Raw genomic sequence first — 22,935 nt, 5'->3', positions numbered from 1 at the left:
ATTTCTTGACCTAACAATTTCTTAGAGTATGTGCTTTTTAAAACCGTATTGATTTCATCAAACATTTCTGAAAGACAAATAAAATGACAATAAACCAGGCATCCCAGTTTGCTTTACAAAATTGTAGTAGACTTAACAATAGATAATACCTGTCAAGCTGACCCTCTGAAAGAAGAATGTGATTCTCCATAATTAATCCAAAATGAATTGATTCTGTCTGTCTGGAAAATCCAAGAGAATCATTGGATTTTGCAATGTACCATAAAGGTGATTAAAGTGAAGACCTGGTGAACAAAAGTGTATTTTAGTGTGTTAAATTTAGATCTCCTCATCAAAAGCTTTTTGTTGTTAGTGTCTTTTATTTTGAGTAGGGAAATTGTTGTAAACTGAGACAAACCTAGATGATATCATGGTGTTCCCTCATTTGTGTGCAGATGTGACCTCAAATAGGATACAAATGGCTCTAAGTTTCTTTTTTTTTGTAAATGTTTTCTGAAAGCGCTTTATCCAAAACCATTAAAGTATTTGTAATTGCTAATTTTGTGTGATAAGACATGTATTTTAATATACTTGTCACCTGATGTGTGAAAGTCTTAAACTCTAAAACTAAAAAGAAAATATATACTTTTTAAGGGGGGCACATTCTGGCTTTCTTATTTATATGTTTTAGTACTCAACACTGAAGTAGCTAGGCTGATTTAATAGCATAGCTTGCTTTAAGAAATGGTAAAGACAAAAAAGCTAGGATTCTTATGGTCATTTTGTCAGTCAAGAAATGTGGAAACTGTAAAATATGTGAGAATACCTACATGCCATTATGGTTTAAGTAAAGTATCAGTTCAGTGCTAATTGAAATGATTGAAAAAATTTCCAAGGTTTTTCATGGGAGAGGAATTCAAATCTTAGGCCTCAAACTAGTTTTGAGTTCTGCATGGGAACCTCTTGTTGCAGCCCAGGACAGAGACCGTATGCCACAAATGTTCTTGCTGAAGCATGACATTTTGTTATAAATCTACTTTCCTCTCCTTTTTTTTTTTTTTTTCTTTTAAAAATAGTCTTATTGTGATATTATTCAGAAGTTGTTTGTGGTATAAGCATTTTAAAATAGTATTATGATTTTTTAAAATTTTTACTTTATTTAATTTTATTCTGGCAGCTGCATTGAATATATTTTGCTATCTGGGAAACAGAAACAATTAACAATAAGCCCCACTCTGCAGTCACTGTACAAGCATAATTGCTGTCAATTTGATTGAAATTTTGCCTAAGAAAAGACTGTCATCAGTTCTTACTTTTTAAACTAGAAGCAATAACCTACATACTATGCACTGAAAGCACTCTTTAATTACAAGTTTTCTCAGAATCAACAATTTTTTTTCCTGTATTTATTTGTTCTGATGGATTTTGGAAAATACTTTTAAAGCTAGGCGATTTATTTTATTGGGGAATTCTTAAGATATTTCATAAAAGGACTTCATAGTGGAATTAAGCAACTACTTTCCAAGTATTCCAGAAGTTTGAATAAACTTAATTTGGGATAGATTAAGTCTATTTTGCTTATAATAGTCCAATTTCTCTGTATTTGCTATATTTATAACTTAGGTGCTGCGAACTAAATTCTTACACTGTGAAGATTTTTAATGACCCTACATTCAAATTGTCTTTTCACACAATTATTATAAACATTTTTTTAAAAAGTCAAAAAAAAACCCAGAGAAGAAAAGACAAATATCTTGGATTGTTTCTCTAATATCTAAAACTGTATTTTTTGGACAGAATTAACTGTGTGCTCTGTTTCAAAACTCTGGCACGTCCAGAGGGCATTTGAACCATCCAAAGTTATTAAACAGCAGCCAAATGTAATCGATGTCATAGCTTACAAAAATGGCACAAGAAAGATCTTTGCTAAAGTTTCCGCGTCCTTGAATCAAGCCAGTAACCTCTAATAGAAGTTTTCTTGCTTGCATAAAGTTTATTTGTAGCTTTTGCTTCAAACCCTGATGTATATCCTTTTTTCCTTTAAAATAAGCTTATATGAAACATTTTGTCCTTTGTACGCTGTCTCTAAAATGTGTGACTTGTTAAAAAATCTTATAAACACCAAATGAAATAAGTTACAGCATAATGTACAATATTATTTGACATTAAAAGGCAAGAGCACAATACTTTAAAAGCAGTCTTTCTAAGGTTATGTGTTTTTTCTCATCCCATGATTTGTAGTAATAATCACTAAAATTACATGACTTGTAGTGCAGTTACTATGATTGGTAAACTAGTTGAGAGTGGATTTTTTATTTCCAATTTTATTTTTTCTGACTAAATGTTGATCATAAAATAACTATGTTTGTAATCAGTATTCCTTACCTCTTGCATTCATTTAGCTGCTGGAGGAGTGCTCTGAAAAGCTGAATCTGAACATGGCTGCACAATGAGTGTTCTTGGCAGACGACACTGAAGCACTAGAACCTAAAGACATACCCCATGATGCCGACGTTTATATTTCGACTGGAGAGATCTTTTTATATCCATTCAAAAAAATAAAAGGTAAAAAACCAAAACCAAAACTGAGTACTCCTAGCAAATGGCTTAAGGGGTGCAATTAAAAATGATTTTCATCCTGTCTTTTTGCATGGTTTAACAAAACTAATGTTTACTCATTTACAGCTCAGTAAGAGGATAATGTGCTTAATGAAAGAAAAATCTACTGACAGCCACGTTTATTGCCCTTCATTAGCATTGGTACTTAATTTAATATAGATCTGAATAGACATTAGGGAGCCTGCAGGAGGTTAAATGGTGAAAATGTAAAGAGATTATTGAATTTACTGTTTAGTTTCAGTGACATCAAACAGACATAATTAATTAGGCTTATTCCACTAGCAAAAATAATCCAGAATGTAAGATTGGATTCATTAATGTCATTGTTTAAAATTTTTTGAAAGTTTAATACAGCAATATGGAATATCTACTACGCTTATTCCTTTTAGATTGTTTGGTAAGACCATTATTAAAATTTTTCTTCTTTCCTTCTCATTCCTTTACCAGACTGGTAATTATGTTTCATTTTTTACAAGGGGGAAAAACTATTTCTGAATCCTTTACAGTTTAAATGTGAATGTAAATGTTTCTCTCTGTCATATTTCAAGATCCTGATGTACCTTGTGAGATTTCTGCAGCAAATTTGTGGTAACATTTTACAACATTAGCTTAAGTAGTGTTCAATATCAAATTCAAGATACCAGTTGGGTATTTTATTAAACTATTAATTCAGGCAGCATTAATGATAAAGAACTATGAATTTATATAAGCTAATGTATTATAAAAAGCAGAATTATTATTAGGACAGTGTATGTGTAGGTAGGAATCTACAATCCGGTGTACAATTCCAATGAGAAATACAAATAAGATAAAACATTTAACATTATGTGAAACATTCCAATTTGTTTAATCTTGTAGTAGTAAAATGTGTGATATGTTTGTTAAAAAGTTAGGGATAGCAAAGAAGAAAACTAAAGACAAATCATTCGACTAGTGTGCATATTTTATATACATGTTGTATATATTTTATATATAGATTTTTTCGCACTTTGGGGCATTTTTTTTCTTATGTACTTTAGAAACAAACCTTTGGTTTTATTTTTCTACATAGTTTTTAAATAGCATGTGTTATCTTAGGATGTATTAGGAGACACACTGTAGTGTTAAATCTTTCATTCTGAATTTCAAAATAATCTTTCACTAATTCTTTTACAAATTGGTAATACTTAGTACAAATACATTTCAATAAGATATCTACACAGTACTCATTACTGGCTATTTGCCTAAGAAAATGACTACTACATAGCTTGCTCTATACACACCTAATATTAATTAGTAGACCCTTTATGATGTGAGTCCAGTAATTAAAGGTTTGTTTACATATTCATGGAAGTATTCATGAATGAAACTTATATTAGTAAGCCTGTGTCTTACATAATCAATTTAGTATATGATTAGCTGTTGTTGATAACATAAAAATTATTCTGAGTACAATACAGGTGATCCATTCCCTAGAATGGCTGTAATGAATGGCCTATCTATTCAGTAAAAGGCACAGATCTCTCTATTTATTCTTGCAACAGTGTGTGATAAAACTGCTATTTGTACTGTATGAATCACTCACATGGTTCTATTATTGCAGTATTTTTATATGGGTACTGCTCTAATTTGTTACAAAGTCTTCACCAGTACTCTTATTATAGTTTTTTCATGCACATGACTTGGGTGTTATGATAGATTTTCAAATTCATTAAGTGAGTCTTTTCTTTCTCTCATTTTCCTCTCGCAAGCCAAGTTCAAAACAAAAACTTCTGTGCTTTGTCTGCATATCTTTGGCTGTGTTTCATTGTGACATGCACTGCTGTTCTTTTAGCACCAAAATGTTGGCACACATTACTGAAAATTTCACACCATCTCTTGCTGGATCAGCAAGCTTAACCTACCAAAATCTGGTGTTGTTGAATGGTTTTTGACTGATAATCAATCTTTTTGCTGCTCGACAGTTGTTGCTGGGACACAGACTAGAGCAGGTGGCAGATGTGCCTTGTCTTTTGAGAAAAGAAAGAGTAGGTGAGCTTGGGCACAGAGTAACATATTGTGTGTCCATTAAAAGGGTAAGTACGACAGGAAAAAGTCACTGCTATAAGTAGAAAAGCCACAAATACCAGAAAATAGGCCTTTTTACACCTCTGTTTACAAGTTTAATAGAACTGGAAAATGACATTTAATAGTGTAGAATTCCATGTGCTTGAAAATCAGAACTGATGTTAAAAACATTCATAAATTCTCTGTATAACATTCCATAATATTTTTTTGCTTATATTTTTTTATTTATACTTAGTATGAATGACAATGTGCACATTTTAAAAAAGCTACAATATGTTGAAGATAGGTTTATAGATGTATAAAGATAGAGACAGTACATATTTTATATGTTCTTTCTCTAGCCCAAGACTGGGAAGAGATCATAGAGTAGTATGACATGTCAGTATAAACATACTGATTGCTGCATTTGAGTCCTTAACACATAGATAACGATGTCAAATGTCAGTAGCAAATCTTTTTTGCATGGGAATGGAAGATCAGTGATATACTGTAAAGCCCAAATATGTACATGTGATCCCATGGAAATCAGAGAGACTTTTTCCATATGTAGTTACACATAAATACTTGCAAGATCAGCACTTTTGAGGAAATCTGTATTTCAAGTACTGTATAAATCACAGTGTCTGTCTGAATTGTATCCTCTTGCATATACTTTCATTGCTGCAAGTGGTATAAATACCTGGATAAAATATAATTCCCAGTGATGTTGATGTCTTGGTTTATTTGGATTTATTCACCTTCTCATGTTTCTGACATATTAAAATTTAAATTGAGATTTGGATAAAGTGAATAAGGATTCACACGTAAGTTCACAAATTGCATGATCTGGGATAAAAATTGAAAGCCATCGCTTCATTAATTTAATTCAATATTTCTAATAAATACATGTGACACATCAGTTATAAGGTGCCATTCCAACAGAAGTTTAGCAAACAAAAAAGTATCAAGTCTCAAGCATTTAAAAATATTTTTGGGGGACTTTTGTGGAACTGGTGTGTTGCAGAACCGTGCCAAAGAGTTAATACTCTGGAGTACGTTGTTCTTCCATGTGTTTTGGTGATGGTCAGTTGTTGTATTTAATTAATTGTTCATTGGAAATATATAGGAGACCACATACAGCAGTGTTTGTTTGCAGACACTTATATGTTTAGCAGTTGCTGAATTCAAAATATATTGGATGTTCTTATTTATTCTTTTTAATACCTCGTGTTTCTTCTCTCAGCTTTTATTGTACTCCCTCCACCTCTTTGCAATTGAGTTTCAGGTGTCTCCAGTGTACTGCTTCATTTTTCCTTCGTTACCAATTTCTTAAACTGATACTAATTTCTTCCTATTGAATTTCATTTCAGTGACATTAGCAACCTTGCCTGATAAAATAATCAATTGGCTATCACTCCATCATAAAATGTTTGTGCATTTTATCAGTCATGCTATTGTGAAAAACATGGCTTCTTCTAAAGTTCATCTTCCATTCAGTAAGTTTTCAGTTTCTGTGTTTGCCGTTTATCTTGATCTTGCTTCAGTATTACTAAGTTGGAGAGAAAGGAGTTTTGGCTGATCAAGCAATTGTGGACTTAGACTGCAATCCAAACCCAATTATGCTCAGGTTTATGCTCTGTACTACTGAGAGTAGCATCAGTGCTTTCTGCAGGAGCCTTCAGAGTAGTGAAGCTAAACATTTATACAGATATATGACTATACATATTACTAGAGCTCCACTGACTGTAATGACAACTAAGATGTTGTTGCTCACATATAGATAATGTACAAGTAGAGACCTAATTTAGCTGTGCTGATCTTAAACTGAATCACTTCCTAAAGACAGCATTTTGGCCACCATGCTGGTGTCGATATGCCATGTTCACATATTTTTTGTAAGTCATACTGACAAGGATTCCTTGTGAGGAGCATGGTCCACTTCGCTGATCACATAGGCGCTTCGTCTGATGAATACATCTCATTACCTGTGTACAGAGCGTTGTTTATGACCTACCTCCAGCTCTCATTCTGTGGATCACTATAGTAAAAGAATACTAGATATGGAAACAATTAGTACATAAATGTTCACTTTTTTACTACCTAGCCAAAATGTGTATATTCTTTCATTTAGAGTTATATTTGTAGGATGTATATGTTTGCAGTATTGTGTGCTAAAACTAAAAATCATGAGTAAGATTTTGTGTCTTTTATTCATGCACTGAGAAAAGGGGGCCACTAGAAAAAGTAATCCATGTTTAGTGTTCTTAATGCTGCATTTCAGGTCTGTATTTAAATGAAGAGATAAAGATTTTTTTTTTTTAAATAACATTTAGATATCATGTGATCTTCAAAATTAAATAATTTACCAAGACAGGTTCCAACTGACAAGAATGTGTGTGAATACATTTAAAATAGGACATCTTTTCTGTAAGGAGTAAGTGTCAGCGAAATGATGGATTCTTACCATTCTAACTATTGACTGATTTGGAAATGTTTCAATTCCAAGCAGCATTCTAAATAATATAGGGCTTTTTCTCATCAACACATAAAATTTAAAGTTGTCACATTTTATTTTTCAGAAAAAATGCGTCTCCGCTATGAACTTGAAGTTAATACAAATTTTCTTGTATTACTGTATTATATGTGATTTCAGGGCATTTGTACTGGAATTTTGATCAGAAAAAGGAATAAGCTATAACAAATATTCATAAGATATACAGAAATATGTATCTTATATAATGAGCCTATGTCATAACATAGGTTGAAGATATTAAGATATACAACAGAGATTTTTTCTAAGCTATGGAAATTTCATTTCAAATCATCATATATCAAAATAGAATTGAATACTTAGAAAATAGCTTGATCATATCCTGGAAGTTAGAATGACAAAACCTGGTCTTTGAGAGGGATGGCAGTAAAACCTAGATAATATTTTGTTTTAAGGTTTTCTGAAAGAAAATTAATTTTATTATTTTACTATGGAAAATTTGGATTCAAATTATTATTACAGATTCTTACAGCTGTTTCCTGTTGTGGGTACCTTTTTGAAATCTGAAATATGCCCATTTCTGAGCTATTTTGGAACCCTTCACAATATTGAAGTCTCCATTCTAGCCATTCAATGGTGTTGAAGTCTTTAGTGTTTTTATACAGGAGTCTAGTGGTAAGATCCCACTGTTAATGTGCTGTGTCTTCCCCCCCTTTAGATTTCTCATTTAGCAAACTCTACTATTTACTTTGGCACCAGAAGCAAAGGTAGATATAGTGTTCCCTCAAGAGCTTCCACAGCAGATTTTGATTTTTTCCAGACAACATATATGGAGTCTTCTTGATGGCACAGTAACTGTAGCAATTGTATGTTGTCAGGCTTTAACTTTCTTTCCTGGTCTTAGGCTTCACTCTCCTGTCCATTAATTTTGGTAGTTTTTTAAAGAAATATGAGAAACCTTTGTGGTATACTTGAGCTTGATGATGTTACTGGTTTGTAAAGACATTTTCCACCATGACGGATTGACCGGGTCCTTGATTTCTCGAAGCAACCAATAGGCTTTATGGAGTAAGAGATGACAACTTAACTAGAAGTTGTAAACTGGTAGTCAAAAGTGATAATACCTTTACATACACAGACACAGATGCACACACATATATAAATAAAACCAAGTAAAGCAGATTGGTCAGCATAGCAAAATCACCAGAGGGAATATTTTTTTCAAGAATAGTTTGTTTGGGATTTTTTTTTTTACAATTAAAAAGCTATAATTCAATATATACTTAAGCATAAGATTAATTACACAAATGGAATTGTTTAGATAACCAGTAAACACCCATTATAATATGCCGCTAAACAAAATGACTAAATCCTTTATATATAGCCTCCACTTTTTCATTGAGATCAGATTTTATAAATGATAGTATCTACTACATTCCATATATATATAATGCCCTATTTATTCCCCTTTTATTACAGCTTCTCTTGACCAACAGTGTTTCATATTGTACTTTTGTTTAGGGCAGTAAAGAGTAAGATGATACCGTATTAGTTAGTTAGGTGTTAGTACTGTGTTTTGGGGGGATGCAAACTCTGATGCCTTGCCCAGAATCCACTTGACTTTAAAGGCAGACATACAGTTTCCTTCACAGACTTCTGCATTAGATCCTCAGGCTATAAAATGTCTGGATATGAAACAGTATCTTTCTGTATATTTTTATGATATCTACAGTGGTGGGAACATAATCATGGCAATTCTGTAATAAATAAATTCTGTAATGCTGTTTTCTAGACTGGAAAAATACTTTCCAAATGTGGCTTAAAATTGTATCGTGAATGAAAGAACATTGAAAAAATAAGGTACAGTCAAAACAATGTAAATTAAATGTGAAAAGTAGAGCTCTGTTTAATCAGTAGTTGAACTTGTCCTAACACCTCCCCAACAGTAACCTGCAAGACGAATCCAAGGTAAATTTTGAGACATCCTTATGTGTACATAGAACCAGGAGCTGTAAGAAAGTTTTGTCCATACCTTTTACATAACAACAAATAAGGATCTTGGCCTGTAGAACCTTTGTCTCAGTTCCTTTATTTGCACTAAGCAGCAGTGTTAAAATGGAAAATTCTTCAAGAAATGCAAAACATTGAGATCTGTATCTCCACTAACCTGTAGATTGCAGTAAGAATCTGTTTAAAATAATTTATAATTACATCTCTGACCCCTGATATAAAAAAAAAACCAAACCAAAATTGATTGCCAGCTGTGCAGAAGGGAGAAATTCATCCCAATCCAGGACAAGACAGTCTTCCAACCATTATCCTAGATCCAGAGAACGTAAATTCAGGAGAAAAAATCGAGAGGAATAGGGAAGATAAATGTAGAGCACCGGTGACTAAGAGGCATTCTGTCTCATCTCTCTGCCAAATTGAAGAAAATTGTTTGCATTGTAAACTCTCAACCTATCAATTGATTTTTGGGCTGAGAGCCAAAAAGCCAGAGAGTCTTAACCTTTCACCTAGTCTCTATATGTTTTTATCATACTGCATTGTTGCTGCAGTCTCTTCAGGGCTTATCTTATTTATTCCATTTGGCATTTATACCTGTTTAATTCCCCAAATAATTTCAGGTTTACTTGAGTATAAATAAGGGAAGAATTCCTATGAAATGACACATACAAATGTTACTTATTTCTTTCAAACTATACCAACACCAAATTTTTGATTTCTTGAAACAATTGTCCTTGCTTCTGGTCTGCTCAAGTATAATCATAGGAATTTTTGCTTAATTTTCATTCTTGATTCCCTATTTTGTTAGACTAATATTAGCAGTTTCAATTGATAATCATTTACATATTTTCAATTGTTTCCCAAAGTAAAATGTAACTTCATTTTTTAAAAGAACATATTATTTTTGCAAATTCTAGATTTCAGATTCCTATCACACAAGACATAGTGAAAAACATTGATCATTTGCTGACCTAAATTTTTATTTGCGTTTTGTGAAAAGCATATAAAAGTCTTTTCACAATCTGGGGACTGCCTTTAGTTTAAATGGACACTAATACCATGACCTATTTTCCTAAAGAGTTCATAGAAAAGTTCAGGGCAAGGGGATGAAATGTGTTGATTGGCAGAAAAGATGGGACGTTTGTAATTTTAATCAAATTTAGAATGAAGACATACTTCAAACAATATGTCAGACTAGCGTTAGTGAGCTTAAAATCTAATGACAACTGCTGTCATTATTAGTTAAATATAGCCATCGTGCCTGTGGCAATAAATGATGACACTTCAGAACACGTAGAAACAAAAAACTCTCAAGTATTTAAAGAAAAGGGAGTGACTGTAAACTTAGTTAAACACAGGAATGTGACCTGGGCATAATATGTTTCCCAAATGCATCTGTAGTTTGAACAGAGGACATAATTGAATGCAACATTATGTGGTACTACTAGAGCGGTTAAATTTTAGGAAACTTGAGCCTTTCTTCCTATTTCATAAATATATATATCAGGGAGATGATACATATTTATTATATTAACACTTAATAGTATTAATATATAAGATACATTTCAGAGTCATGTCTCTGTTACTGTTCTGTACCCTTTAAAATGTATCACTCAGTTTTCAGAATCTTAAGAAGTGGGAACTGAGAAAATTATATTCTGTTTTTAATAGATTAAAATATCTTTTTTCAGACAATAAGTTTTTGATGCATGAGGTTATGAAGGTGTTTGAGGCATTGGTGGGTATTTATTTCTATCAAGGTGAAGAAAGGGACAGAAGTTAAAGCAAGATGTGTCTGAGTACATATGCATAATATAATATATAGCGTACAATATCAGTATTTTTGTAATACCATATGCTAGTCCTTTTAAACCTATAAGTTTATTCCTTTTTATTATCATTTGAAGAAAGCTTCTTACAAGTCTGTAAATTGTGTTTCAACAATGACAGTATAAAGCAATTGTGAATAAAGGGATAGTTGGGAGAATAAGAAAACTGAATTTTGAAACAAGTTCAATGTTACAGGAAACGGGTGTAACATCCAAACCTGGGCTCAGATCATGAACAGTATAGTCAGTACTGAGACAGGGAATGTCAAATCAAAATTTTAGTGCTCTGTGAGTTTATATTTGTTATTCTCCAAGTGACATTCTTCATTCTTGATAGTGAAACTCTATGTCATCACATCATGAAGAATTCTTTCACTGGAGGAAGATATTCCTTGGCATATGAATTTGAACTGTAATTCTGCTATCTTGAGATGATTAAAGATTTACAACCACTTTAACTAGCAGTAGCAGTGTTACTGTGTGTTTTGGGGGGGTTACTTCCATTTAGGTAATATATTCTGCTTATCTACAGTTCTCTGTGTAATGTCAATTTGCTGAGTTAATCTTCACTTTATGTACCAAATTATTGACTAGTGTTGCTGATCTTGTTTAAATAATTTCAATAGCTAACATTAAGCATAATACAAAACATATTATTTAATTTTTGAAAATTATGGTAAATTCAAGTAAAGTCAAGTTTTGAAAATTTCCAAAGGTGGAAATTCCCCAGCCTCTCTGGGCAAGCCATTCCACTACTTAATTATTGTGGTTTTTTTTTTTTCCATCCATTTAGTTGAATTTTCCCATGTCACAGGTGTGACTGTTTCTTCATGCCCTTTTCCTGTGCTGCTTTGAGAAATCTTTCTCTCTTTACTACAGCCATTCTTTAGGTAGTTGAAGACTGTGGTTAGACCTCTTCTCAGCTGCTTTCTCTCCAGTATCTCTTAACCTCTCCTTTTACATAATGATGCTGCATTTTATTTCCAACTCTGAAAACGAATGAAATCCACTTGTTATGTTGCAGTAATAGTGGAAGGTCCCTGTAGATGATCTAAGTATTTAAGCAATGCAAGAAGGACTTACACGTCAGACTTCTTGTCTGATTTTTCATATTGTGGATGTTAGTTTAATAGAGTGTATCCTCTCTCCCTACAAACCTTGGCAATCTTCTACATTCCATTGTCCATATTTGCTTTATTTCTGTCACATGTCCTAGGCACGTAAAAACCTCAAGATATTTTTAGCAGGGTTAGAAACTTCCTTCCAGACTCCCATCAAATCACTTCTGTTGTGTTTAACATTTTCAGTTATAACACCAGTGTGAAGCATAGGGTAGGTTCAAGAGAAGCAGCATTTACAGCAGACGCTAAGAAATCCTCAAGAAAAGAATGAAGCTGAAATCTCATCTGATGCCTCTGCTTAAACACCTTGTTTAGACATTGCATAAATCCTTACCCTAGGTCCAAATAAGTGCTGTTATTATCAATGGTCTGATTCCCATGGCTTTTCTTCCTTCCTTCCTTCCTTCCTTCCTTCCTTCCTTCCTTCCTTCCTTCCTTCCTTCCTTCCTTCCTTCCTTCCTTCCTTCCTTCCTTCCTTCCTTCCTTCCTTCCTTCCTTCCTTCCTTCCTTCCTTCCTTCCTTCCTTCCTTCCTTCCTTCCCCCAGGAATTTTGCATTATTGCTGCACAGTCCAATAGCAACCAGAGGGAGATCTCAGTCCAACCTGCATGCTGGAGATTATGAGCACTCTCCTGGGAATTGTGAAATATGGAACTAAGTCTGTCAGATAGAGATTATAGAACCTGACCTTCCTCTACCCAGGAAATAAAAACACTTGACCACTTCTATAAATGAGACTTTACCACCATTCTTCAGGTTGTTTTTTGATTTAAATGGTCATGTCTCTCTTACTTTGTGGTAAACTCAGTGCTACCAGTGTTTGTCTCTGCACTTAGTATATCTGAAGTATCCCCTCAACGAGGGAATTTTGCTTTGGAGATCCCTGGTTTGTGGAGTCCCAAAAGACTGGTAACTACCAAACTTCTCAAATCAGGTAGGATCATGGTCGCTTAAGCATGCGCAGCAGCATCAAAGTACAGACAATTTCAGGTGGCAGGAGTAATTTATTGTTGAAAATAAGGGAACACAAAGACACTCAAGTGCCTGATTTTGTGTCTACGTTGCTCTGAAGTGGCAGAAGTATCTTCATTACCACGTAATGCCTGCCCTCCATGTGCATAACAACCTCATTGACATCTTGTTCAGTTCAAGGCTGGGAACAAATAGTCATGCTTAGCATTTTTGGCCATGCAGATTCCTAGAGGGCTTATTTCTATTGTGCTTGAAGCTTCCTTGCAGGCTTATACTATAGAGTACAGACAAGCTTGACCTTCAGAGCAATTCTCCAGCCAGCCTTAAGGGGTACTGTGGATGTAACCCTAAGGGGTGGGCAGAATTTTTCTTTATCACATTCTTTGGCTTAGGCAGCTATAATCTTGCTAAATTCACCTCTAGGCATCTACTTGCTCCTATCATTCAATGCCAAGCAATCTCTAAGTTTCACCTTATGTCATCTTTCATTCTAATCTAAATCAGCTGCCACTTCTTTTCCATGTGCCACTCTGCTCAAGAGGAAACCAAACTACACTTAGTGTAGTGTACCTAAACTGAAAAACATCCTTTTGCTGTCGTACAACAGCCAACTTGTAATACTTGCTTATATGGGAAATAGCCCATAATATATGTCTAATATCTATATAAATGAATACTCTACCAAACTAAATCATGGTACAGATTTAGACTAGATTTGTAAATGCATGTTAGAGCCCCTTGTTCCAAGGCTGAACCACCTTCTGCAACTTCTCTGAAAACATACCATTTTCAAAAATTTCTAAATGACAGTCAGTCCATCTTTTTACTCACTGGTGTTGCTTAGTTGAGATTTTAAGATCTGTTTTCCAATGTTAGTAGAGATGTTTCTCAACCAGTAGTTAAACTGGTCTTGCAACCACCTCTTTATTACAAGATCACTGTTTTCCTGTGATCAGAAGTGGAATTCATGAATAAGTCACACGAAGGTGTGATTCAAGATACGCTGTTCATATGAATGCTGAGATGCATCTTCCTCGTTACTAGAGTCTTTTATGACTTGGAACCTGTATTGATGGAGGGACCAAGAGATAGTCAAGCCATCCTGTATGCTGAGTGGACAGGATGTCTTACACAGTCAACCAGAATAATCTTTTCATGCAAGTGGGAGTTATTAACATAAAAAATAATATCCATAAGGAAAATGTCTTCATAAACTGTTGTGGTTCATGAAGTAAAAAGTAACTTTTCTCTATGGATAAGTAGTTGATATTTGAGCATGTCCTTTCAGAGAGGAGATTATTTCAAGCTCTTCTGTGAGATCCTGTACGACTTTTCAGGGGTCTCATTTCTAAAATGGATTCAATAAAACTTTCATGCTTTCTAAATGAATAATAAATCAATAATAATAAACCTTTCCCGATTGTTTAATAATGACTGTGAAACACACAGAATTAATGCCATTCGGTGAAGTATCCCTGCATTTCCCAACCTAGTGTTGGTACTTTTAGCTGTGGCAGGTAAGAACTAATGCTGTTCGCCCATCTGTATCCTACCTGGCATTCTAGTTTTAAATACACTATGTAAGAGGCTATTTTGAGCCTAACATTTGGTGTTAGTGAAATCCTTTGATGCTGGAACCTGATCAGTGGCAAAGGGCATGTTAGAGTTTTAGCAGCAGATTTCTAACAAGTTTGTATCAAGTGCATATGCCAAGTGGTTTTCACAGCAACCACAGCATACCTTCCTGACAACTGCAAGTGCACATTTGTGCTGTTTCAAAAGTAAAGGCAAAATTCATCAATTCTACAAGTAACAGGAAGAGCTGTGGAGAAGGGAGCAGGAAAATGAAGCTACATCTGTGTTAACAAGTTGTACAGTGCCAGAGAAACAGATCTGTGGAACGAAGCAGTTAGTACAAAGGAATTTAATGTCCACGCTATACACATTTTAAAAGATTTTACTCTGGATTAGCTCTAGTCTGTGCAGTGGACTTACGAAAGGGCATTAGGTACACTTCTCAAGTGCATCCATTGGTTTAGTTTCATCCAGAGGGTGAAATCAGTTTGCATGCTTTGAAACTGCTCTGTGATATGAATCAAAGTACATTAAGTGGAAACTATAGGTTGCTCACTTAAAAAGTGCAGTCTTTGAACTAGAACGCTAATGTAGATGCATCCTTGTGGAAGAAAACAAACCACAATTTTTCAAATGTAAATTTGAAATTTGCTTACTTGTTAAGAAGTAACTTTAGTTACAAAATGACCCCTACTAGATTAATTGATTTATAAAGTCACATTCTCAGTCCTGGTAAATTACTGTAGCTGTACTGAATTCAATAGGGTTAGCTAATTTATATTCACTGAGGATCTAATCTATGGACTTTAGAATCCAGTGTGAAGGTTGACAGTCACTAAAGATATTTATGTTGGGAAACTAAACCATGGTTTAATGAGAGGTGGGGTTTGGTTTTTTTTTCAGATTGATTGCCAATATCAGTGTTGATGAGAAGATAAATTATCTTTTGTCTTAGAACTTTAAATTGATTTGAAAAGCTCAGCCATTTACACTTTAGTGGGTTTAGAGACATTTATTAACATAACATGCTTTATATTTCATAATAAAGTAGTCTCATGATATAAAGATTTGTGAATTGAAACCAATTTTTCGAAAGAACTGTCATGTATCTAACATAATCCAACTGTAATAACAGCAGTGTGAGGCTTACATTTTTGAAATTATGTGTATAGGCACATTCCATTAACACTAATGGCAGTTACAAGGCTAAGGATCAAATTTTTGAGTTAATCCTCTAACTCCCACTGATTTTAGTGATCTTAGATTACTAAATAATTTTTAAAGGCCTTCAGCCCCTAAGTTTTTAAATATATCCAGCTCGGACTGAATTGTGATCAGTGCAGTGAGTATTTTTATTGGCACAGTTGTGATCTGTAGCTAGATAGCTACCTTTTATATTTCAGCATGCTATGTACCACAATCTCCTTTGAAGATTTAATTGTAAGTGCATTTTGTGCAGAGGCAGTACACCATTTAGAGGTCATTTTCTAGTGTTTGGAAAAAGAAGAAAACTAACAGTTGAAGTGAAATAAAAATGTCATTTATATGATGCAATGTCAGATATGGAACTCAAACAATATACAAAAGGTTCAGGCTTAATTTTCCTGAAGCAGAAGAAATGAAAGGCATTTCATTTTTGTAGGTGAGAAGTGAAATGTTCCTCTCTGCTCACTGATAGAGGCATGCTAAGGTGAATTTTAATTATGACTAAATTGTGGTATTACTCTTTCATACCCTGAACATCTGTTCCCTTCAGGAATGATGATTTATGCAGGCTATCACTGCAGACAGCTTGCTACAGCTTATGTCACGGTTAGTAGGAAGCTGGTGGTAGTATTTCAGAAAATACCAGCATCTAAGTGGAGACAGGCTAGTGTGTATTTTTAAGGTAATAGAAAAAAGGGACCATGATGTGTCCAGTTTTAATTTTGAAGCCAAATATTGACTTTACTTGTTTTTTCTTTTTTCTTTCAGACCATCTGTCATTACTGAAGAAAGTATTTTGGACAGTCAATGGCCTGGTTCTTCATAATGGTGTCAAGCAAAACAAAACCAAGTTTGTCATTTCCAACTAGAAAATTATTGAGGACACTTTGACAGAATTTTAGTGTTTAAGAACCGTGCAGGGCAGGATAACTGTGAAACTATTGCATCACAAAATCAAATTGAAAAGGTAACCTTTGTTTATTAGTATGTTTGAATTAATGCATCTCCAAAGTACCTTCAATGTTACTGCAGTTTTATTGCTTTCGTATACCTATAGATTATTATTAAAAAAAACCCCAAAAAACCACTACCAAAAAGGTCCCCCCTGCTCTTTAATCTGCTTGTCTTTGCCTAGTAGCCACCTTGCTTCTAATTATGCCTATTTGTTCTTGGTTTATGTGTGCTATCTAACAGTATGCTATCTGAGGATTTATTACCAAAGAATGTTATTTCTAAGATTATCTGAGGCATGGGTTATATGTTTGAAAATACAGTAGATTTTTATTAGGTTAGATATTTAATTACAAATATTCAATAGTTAATATATTTGTCTTAAAAGATACGACACTGTCACCATGTAACAACATATTTTAAAGTTACAGTATATATGAGAATTTTCTCTCTATATAAGGCATTTTAATACTTTCTTGGCAATTCTCTAGGCTTTAGAAGAATTGATACGCTGTCTTTGTTTTCAGGTAAGTATAGAATGGTATATGTATTTGTTCCAAAACAAGTATGACATATATACTTTATATCACCTCATTTCTATTATTACTCTGTGATATATTTGAAATACATTTCTAAAAATTAATTTTAAATACTTTTCAAACCTAGGGCTAATCCACAACATGGAATACTTTGCAAAGATTTCTACTACATGTAAGGAATTTCGAATGCCTGGAATATTAGCGTTCAGCCCTCTCTGACTTGTGTAATCCAGGTTTTTTAAGTCTGTAGGACAATTATAATTTTTATGCACTAAAATAATACGCAGGAGAACGATATCTGGCTCAGTTAATGAAAGGTCATATGTTTGCCAGTTTTGTGATGTGACAGATATCATCCCATATTTTGTAATATAAAACTAGTTTTATTCCTGTCAGTATTGGTGCTAATATATATCAAGAAATTGCATGCAAATGTGAATAATAACACTTCTGCAATAAATGTTCTTAGAACCTGTCGTCTAACTAGAACATTCAGGATACTTTCAACATGATGAGGATAGTCAAAACACACAAATCAAACTTGTCGGTATATTGAGCAAAAAAGTTCATCAATAATTTTTGAACATCACACAAAATCTGTAGTTTAATACAGTATTAACCAATCTTTGAGTTTTTCCCACAGTGATGTCTTGACCTAGAACTTCAGTTATTAAACTGATATCCATGAGGCCATATAGGTGTGTGAACTGCTTGTAAAGGGTATCCAAAAGTGACTGAGGCTGTAGTTTTGAGTACATTGCAAGTCAGTGTTTTTCAGTGCTGTTGCTGAAAGAAGCCTTCACCACTTGTATCCCGTCATTGTAGGACTTCTGCAGCTCCCTTGACAGCACAAGGAGTTTGTTCCATCATTCAGTGAACCACATAGGGAAGATGACATAAGCCAAAAATAAACCAGTTAAAATTGTCAATTTTAATCTGGAATAGCTTCTGGAATCTGGTTCACTGCACACCCACCTAAATACTTTTGCAGCACAAGGGAAAAGGTCACATGGGAGTGGAAAGAAACAAATGAGTCTGAAAGAAAAACTGTTGGGAAAATTCTAACAGGTACATACTGCCTGGTGCAGGGGAAGGAGAACTAAGGTCAAAGGAAAAGAAGTTGTATGTTTATATGCAATTCATATTTGAATTTTATACGAGTGTCTGATCCTCTACTGAAAGATGAATGTATAAAGGTCAATGCATTTAAAATAGATTGAATATCAGTGTCTTAGGTATTAATGCAACAGTAAGTATAAAATAAAAATATTTTAAAATCTTCAAAATGGTATTTCATCCAGTCTAGTGATTTAAAAACAAAACATATTTCTTGCTTATAAATTGAAAGCGAAAACAAATTATTGTAAAAACTGCAATACTGCATCAGACTGGACTTTCATCTAGTCCAAGATCCTGTCTTTGAGTGGATGTCTAAAGAAAAGTGGAAGAATAAAGGCAGCATATGGTACATATGGTGCATATGTTGATAATTTCTGAGCATACTGCCCTCATCTTGGACAACCCCAGTCATGGGGTAGTGAAATCACAAAGAATATATCAGAAACAGAGCGTTTTCCTTTTCCTTGAATAGAAATTTTATTTATTATTCGAATGGGACATTATTCCTCCCATTTGCAGCTTTGTTCACGTAGCATGATTTAAAAAAAAAAAATATATGCGGGGTTTTTTCTAAGTATAATAAGCAAAATGCTCAGCAGATTGTTGCTACTGTATGAAAAGTGTGTTTGTTTCTCAGTAGTAAGTAACCATTTCTTTTCAGACTTTTGCCTATTAATGAAAAAGTGGACCAGCTATGCAAAGAGTGATGTGAATTCACCAAATACTGTTGGTATCTTGGCAGGAAGGTGTGAAGCACAGCTGAAGGATATTTGATTCTTTTTGTTCTGAATCCCTGACAAAAGTGATAACATTCTCACTTCAGTTATGCTAGATCTGTATCACTGAATGAGAAAAAAGGACACACTGAATAATTGCTGTCCCTGTTTCAATTCTCAGAAAGGCAGATTTGCCAGACCGTACAATCTTCACAGTCTTCCCATCTCCATTTAGTCACCTGTACAGGCTTCTGATGGAAGAACTGCCCATCTCCATACAGAAATTTATATACTGATGTATATCAAACAGGATTCATAATTCATTGAAGAAAGTATTTTTTTCATGCTGAAAATTTCTACCCTTATGCAATTAAAATTGGAAAGAATGATAAGTATGTTTAGAAAATTTGACAGAAGAGACAAGATAAATAGTGATTTCTTTTTCTATTTGTTTTGCATTTGAAAATGAAAGTATGAAACAGTTTTTCTGTCCTGCTGAAGTTTATAAAATGTATAAAATAATCTTACTGAGCTAAGATCTTTCCAAACATTTTTAAGACAGAGATCTGAGGCTAAAATTTGATAGAGGAGACCCGAGTACAGGTCTACGTTCTGTTTGGTTCTGATTAAACTTGAACTTGGTTCTCCCAAATCTATTTGAGATGGGTATTTTCAGTTAGGCAACTGCCTAGAAAGCTAAGGAATCTGAGTTTTAAAGAATCAGAAACTACAACTATTGGAGGACCTTTACCCCATTGTAAGAAATTGTAATATATTTGCACATTTTCCCATCTTCTCTTTTGCCAGAAAAAGTGTTGTGAGTTAGGATAGAACTGGGCTAGAAATATGGCATTTGAGCCCAAATATGGCAAATATGCACAAAAATGGGCAAAGGGGGCACGGGGAAATATGTTGTATTTTAGCAATCCTAAGTGGTATGCAGCACCTTCAAATGAGTTCCATGTTTGTGTGTGTTGTAACAGCATTGAAGCTACTGTAATTACAATTGAAAGTGAAAAAGAGTTTTAAAAAAACCACCGAGGAAACACAAAACTTTATTGACGTTACTGATTTTCTCTTATTTTAAATTGTATTTCTTTGGAGAGGCAACTTCTCTCCTAAGTTTGGTGCGCAGTGTCAGTTTTGGAATATGGATTCTGTTGAAGTAGATGTGTTTTCTCTCTGGTAGGAGATGTGTTTTTCACACCAGAACATGTGTTATTGCAGTTGAATGTGGGATATTTAAAATGGGACACATTCCTTTTTAAATTTACGAGACTGATAAAAGTTTTCTTCAGACTTTGGCTCTGTTTTCTCTATGAGCGCCTTGAAAAAGACAGCTTAGGATATTCACCTGACTGACCTGAAATAGGCATGATGGGTGAATAATGTCATTAATATTTTCCTCTTGCCTTTTCTTTTCAACAGTTCCATGAACAATGAATTTCTCCTGGTCAAAGTATTGCCATTTCTGTCATCAAAAAGTAACTTGTGTGCTATCTATCTTAGACTTTCTTCCAGAGAATGACAGGTAATTTCACTAGCATCATTTCAGTGACAGTTTCTGCTTTAATCACACAACTCCTTTAGTGATGATTCACCTCTTTCATAAAATTTGCATTCACTGAATAGTATTGCACAGTATAAAAACAGCTATTGTATATATTCTCAAGTATTGTGATTTCTGTACAAACTAGAGAAAGGTAAGCTAAATATTCAGTAACCAATTATTTTGAAGTATGTGTAGCAAGAAAATAGTACTTAAAAGGATGCTATCAAGAAATACATGTTTTAAATTGATTGAGATATATGACTTTATGTTATTCAATCTGAAAACCTGTTTCAGCATAAAATCAGAATAGTGGGAGGATCCTCTCTAAGACAATAGCTGTAGTGTGTGACTAGGAAAAATCAGAACAATGTGGACGTGGACAATAAGCATAATTTAGAATTTCACTATGGACACAAGAAATGGCTTGTGATATCCCCTATTGTGACAGTATACAACAAGCTGAAACATTATTATGTTTGGGATGTGTTGTTCTAAATGTTTCTAAAGGAGAGCTTCTATCTTTGCTAGCAGAATAAAAAATTATTTAGAATTAAACATTTAAAATAATACAAAAACATGTATTTGTGTGTTTAATGGGATCAGGGGTTAAATTAAGCAATTGTGACATTTCTAGAGTTTAGCATATCTTTTTATTCAAAGCAGTGAAAGCCTGCATGCTTTAGTCCAAATATACAATTAGCATAAAGGTGTAGCAGGGAAAATCAAGCTCTTCTTTCTCTTCAGCAGCAGCCAGTGTAACTCAACTGTGTGCTAGTAGGCCATACACTTTCTATTGCCAAGGAGTCTTTTGCTGAAATCACTGAGTCACTTTTAAGACACTGGTACATTATATTGTTTTTCTACCATGAGCATATATGGTCTATAAACACACGTTAAAAATTTTGCACAGTGTATGCATCTTTTTGTGTGGCTAAACTAATTAGAATTGATAACAATTTTATTTCTGTATCTTACTTTGTCTATAAAGTCTTGGAAGTAGAGCTTCCTGTTACATGTATGTGTACAGCATCTGATAGAAGTAGATCCATTTTTCACAAACATCTAAATTTTTCTTTTTCATTTCATGCTATTTCAGTTGGTAAAAAGCACATAACATTTTGTCCTACCTGCAATTACATTTTTTCCCAAGGATAACTTGGAATGCTTGATTTCTTGCATTTCTAATAAATTTGCATATATAGAATGCTGGACTTGCCAATGAGTAAGTCATTACTGGAAATCAGAGGATCAACGGCTGTACATTCTGCATTTTATGTGGGGTATAGACTACACTGCAAAGGCATTTGTTTTCTAAGTGGTAAATATTTACTTTGTAACTGTTTAGAGCATATTCATATCATGGTGGGGCTTTTTTGTTTTTCTTAGCACATTTTTTTAAAGAACTAGGTCTTAATTATTTGCAGTAACACCTTTCTTTTTTTAAAGTTTTGAGATGATTGCACACTGAGGATGAATGTTACTTCTCCATTGAGAAACTAATGCAACATATGTGGAGAAAAAAATTGGCAATATCATAAGTGGTAAGTAGGATTTGTAGGACAGGCTTTCTGTTTATTAAATTGAGGACTTAAAACTGAAAAGTGAACCTGGACTTATTTTTTTAATCCTTTGTGTAGTTTGGTGCCCTTAAATGGAACAAAAAAATGGCAAATACTCAGTAAATAAGCTCTTGAATAAAGCTATTGTTTTTATGTAATTCTAGCATTTTAATATTTGCATAATTTTTCATCCTTTTTTCAGTGATTGCATGCCTTGTTTTCTGCAGATACTTGTTCAGTCTGAGCTTTTTCTTACAGTTGCAATGGGATGACACACACAGTTTATCTCTTCTACCCTTGTATATGGTCTGTAAATAAGACATCATTCCAACTGTTGAAGAAGGCTAAGAATTATTTCTTTGAGCTTTCCTTCAGGGCTATTTTCTAACAAATAGCTATATCTTTGTACTATAAATTTAATTAGGCATTTAAGTATATAACCCTATGACTTTTTTCCTTATCCTGAATATCTCTGTTATTCAGACCAAAGATTTTTAGTACAAGGTTTTAAATAAATGAGCTCAAGAGCTTCAGACTTTAGGGGTGCCTGTGTCTATAAATAATCCTCCTATGATGGGAGGAGTATACAAGGAAGATGTAGCATTTGTAAATCAGTGAAAGGAATCTTAAATTCTTTGGGTTGTGCGCCTCAACAAATGTCTATGTAAGTAGTCTG

At 33.8% G+C, this 22,935-nt stretch overlaps 1 long non-coding RNA gene across 1 annotated transcript in view; it reads left to right on the top strand.

Annotated features, from left to right (window-relative positions):
• The window catches only part of LOC129207041 (uncharacterized), a 96,387-nt gene that overhangs the window by 15,494 nt on the left and 57,958 nt on the right, over positions 1-22,935 (top strand). The window contains exons 3-6 of the long non-coding RNA XR_008577353.1: positions 2,382-2,544; positions 16,592-16,790; positions 20,577-20,679; positions 22,147-22,241. This is a non-coding gene — a long non-coding RNA (uncharacterized LOC129207041). The remainder of the gene's footprint in view (positions 1-2,381; positions 2,545-16,591; positions 16,791-20,576; positions 20,680-22,146; positions 22,242-22,935) is intronic.

The sequence above is a fragment of the Grus americana genome, chromosome 5 (genome assembly GCF_028858705.1).
Source record: "Grus americana isolate bGruAme1 chromosome 5, bGruAme1.mat, whole genome shotgun sequence".
Lineage (NCBI taxonomy): Eukaryota > Metazoa > Chordata > Aves > Gruiformes > Gruidae > Grus > Grus americana.
Note: the sequence above shows the minus strand (reverse complement) of the source record. Positions and strands in the feature narration are given on the sequence as shown.